The sequence below is a fragment of the Chrysochloris asiatica genome, unplaced genomic scaffold (genome assembly GCF_000296735.1).
Source record: "Chrysochloris asiatica unplaced genomic scaffold, ChrAsi1.0 scaffold00141, whole genome shotgun sequence".
In the NCBI taxonomy this organism is placed as follows: Eukaryota; Metazoa; Chordata; class Mammalia; order Afrosoricida; family Chrysochloridae; genus Chrysochloris; species Chrysochloris asiatica.
In genome coordinates, this window is record NW_006408659.1 from 4,025,740 (window position 1) to 4,028,792 (window position 3,053).

Sequence of the window (3,053 nt, forward strand, 5' to 3'; positions counted from 1 at the left end):
ATATGTTCAAGGTCATATGTTGGCTCTTGTAGTCTTGTTTTAATTTTCTTCAGCTTCAGTGAGAACTTTCATAACGGAATTGATGGTCTGTTCCACAGGCTGCCCTGGTCTGGTTTTGACTGATGATATGGAGGTTTCTCACCATCTCTTTCCACAGATGTAATCAGTTTGATTTCTGTGTATTCCATCTGGTGAAGTTCATGTGTATAATCATCTTTTATATTGTTTAAAAAAGGTATTTACAATGAAGAAGTTACTGGTCTTGCAAAATTTTATCATGTGTTCTCCAGCATCATTTCTATTACCAAGGCCATATCTTCCAACTACAAATTCTTCCTCTTTGCTTTCAACCTTTGCATTCCTGTGGCCAGTAATTATCAATATATCTTGATTTTGTGTTTGATCAATTTCAGACTGATGAAGTAGGTAGACTTCTTCAATTTGATCCAAATTGGTTGGTACGTAAATTTGAATAATAGTGGTATTAACTGGTTTTCCTTATAGGCATATGGATAGTATCCTATCACAGACAGCCTCATATTTCAAGACAGATCTTGACATATTCTTTTTGATGATGAATGCAAAGCCATTCCTCTTCAATTTGTCATTCCCAGCATAGTAATCAATGTGATTGTCAGATTAAAATGATCAACGCCAGTCCATTTCAGCTCACTAATGCCTAGATATAGATGTTTATGTGTTCCATTTCATTTTGTCTATTTTCAATTTTCCTAGATTCATGCTTCATACATTTCCATGTTCCAACTAATGCTGTCATTCAAAATACCAGTGGCATAACTTTCAGCATCACAACAACACACAAGCCACAAAAGTACAAACAAACCAACAAATGAGTGGTGGGGAAATGTTCCAGCATCATTTAATTAGTTCTTCTTCTCTTTCATTTTTCTCTTTCTGGAACATACAGTGTTTGGGATGTTGGCACTTCCTAGCTTGATTCCCAGATTTTATCCTTTCTTTCCTATCTTTTATGTCGTTATATTTTTTCTCTACTTTCTGTGACATTTGCTAATATTATCTCCCAATATTTGCAGTTTGTTTTCCCTCCTGCTATTTTTGTTGTTGTCCTCTGGATGGCTATTTATATGATATTGTATTAGACTGTCATTCCCAAGTATCTGTATAGTCTTAGCTCACTTTGTTTATTTTCAATGTCTTCATCCAACAGCTGGTCTTTGTTTCCACCTGGTTGCTTTCTTGTGCTAGCTTTCTCTCTGTCCATCTTAACAGACACTTTCCAAAAATATCTGATGATCCTTGACTGCCAATTTGTGTTAAAGAGTGGGACAAGAAAAATGCTTATTAAAAGTTCTAAAAGTCATGAGAAGAATTTATTAAGTGTGGCTACACAGTAGCGTGGTAACACTGAACTAGTTTGTTGGTATAATTTCAATATCAATTTGTTTATTCTTTTCTCTTATGTTTGTAATACTCACCAGCAATGATTCTTGTATGGGTTAGGATATTGGAGTAAGTGTGGTCTGTGGCTAACATTATGTATAGAATGCTTGCTAAAGGCTTACACAATGCGCCTTACTTAGCTGCACACTTAAAATACTATGAGAAAAGCAAAATTAATACCCCCAGTTTAAAGGTGAGGAAAATGAGATTCAGGCAGATGAATTATGCCTTAGCAATGTCATATGGGAGCTCTGGTAGAGTAGTGGTTACAAATCGGGCTGCGAACCTTACGGTCAGCAGTTCGAAACTACCAGCCACTCCATGGGAGAAAGATGAGGCTTTCTGCTCCCATAAAGATTTACAGCCTCGGAAACCCTGTACAGGGTTACTATGGGTTGGAACCGACTTGACGGCACTTAACAACAACAACAAATGTCATATAATTAAGAATGTCATATAATTAGGGAACTAAGAATTAAATTAAAAACTCACATTTCTCAAACTTAAGATTTAAAAAAAACAAATATAGCAGTTTGAATCGCCGTGTGACGAAGTAGCTGGTAGGATCTTGCTGGGTGTGTTTGACTAGCCTTTTCTCTAACCTTGCTTGTTTGAGCTTCAGCGGAATTCCAAATGGCTAGCGGTAAATAGAGGAAGGACTCTGAAAAGACCAAGACAAGGGCTATTTCCCACTAGCAGAGAGCCGCCTTGCAATTCTTGGTGGGCTGTATTCCTCACCTGAAATAGACGACGACCAGCCACCAGTGTGTGGGTACGACTGCCGCTGTGTACAGATCCGCCATCCTGGAGTACCTAACCACAGAGGTTCTTGAACTGGCATATTAACCCTCATCATTTGCAACTTGCTATTGGAGGAGATGAAGAGTTGGACTCCCATATCAAGGCTGTAATTGCTGGTGGTGGTTGCATCCCACATATCCACAAATCTTTGATTGGGAAGAAAGGACCACCGAAGACTGTCGAAAGGTTACCTAGATTCCTTATTATCTCAGGAAGCTAAACACTCTTTAACAGCTGCCCAGTGTTGGTGATTCCAGTGAACTGTATCTCTGTGAAAAATGAAAAACAACAACACAATTTTGCCTTTTTGCAATTCCATTTGAGCAAGTTGGAATTTCAATTAGCTTTCCAGCCAACCAAATCTCTGCATTTGAGTCTTAATTGTATTTGAATATTACTGTGGGTTTAAAAAAGCTATTGATTCTGAAGTAGTAGTTTTTGATTGAATTGACTTTTTGAAAAACTGTTTGGATTTTAATTGTGATGCTGAAGTTATAGTAACAAATATTTGGTTATCTACAGACATTATTTCCACTCTAGTGGATAAGCTTAATAAAGGTCATATCCAGCCCCCTCCAAAAAAAGTTAAATGTTACACATATTTCACTTAAATGAACACATGAGCTCAACGAATCAGCGATTAAGACAGATAATCAGTGATATCGGGTAAATGAAACTCCTCCCCAAGGCTCACACAAAATTTTAATCTCTACACACAGGCCTTTGGTCTCCAAAGCAATTTGACATATTAAAGAGAATTACTATTTTGGAGTAACAAGAATTATAATCAGAACTTTACAATAGTAGTGTTTTCTCACAAAGCTCTCCAA

General features: G+C 37.1%; 1 pseudogene; it reads left to right on the forward strand.

Moving 5' to 3' along the window:
• The first annotated feature begins 2,055 nt into the window (after window positions 1-2,055).
• On the forward strand, window positions 2,056-2,443 carry LOC102823877 (annotated as a pseudogene).
• Window positions 2,444-3,053: the final 610 nt, after the last annotated feature.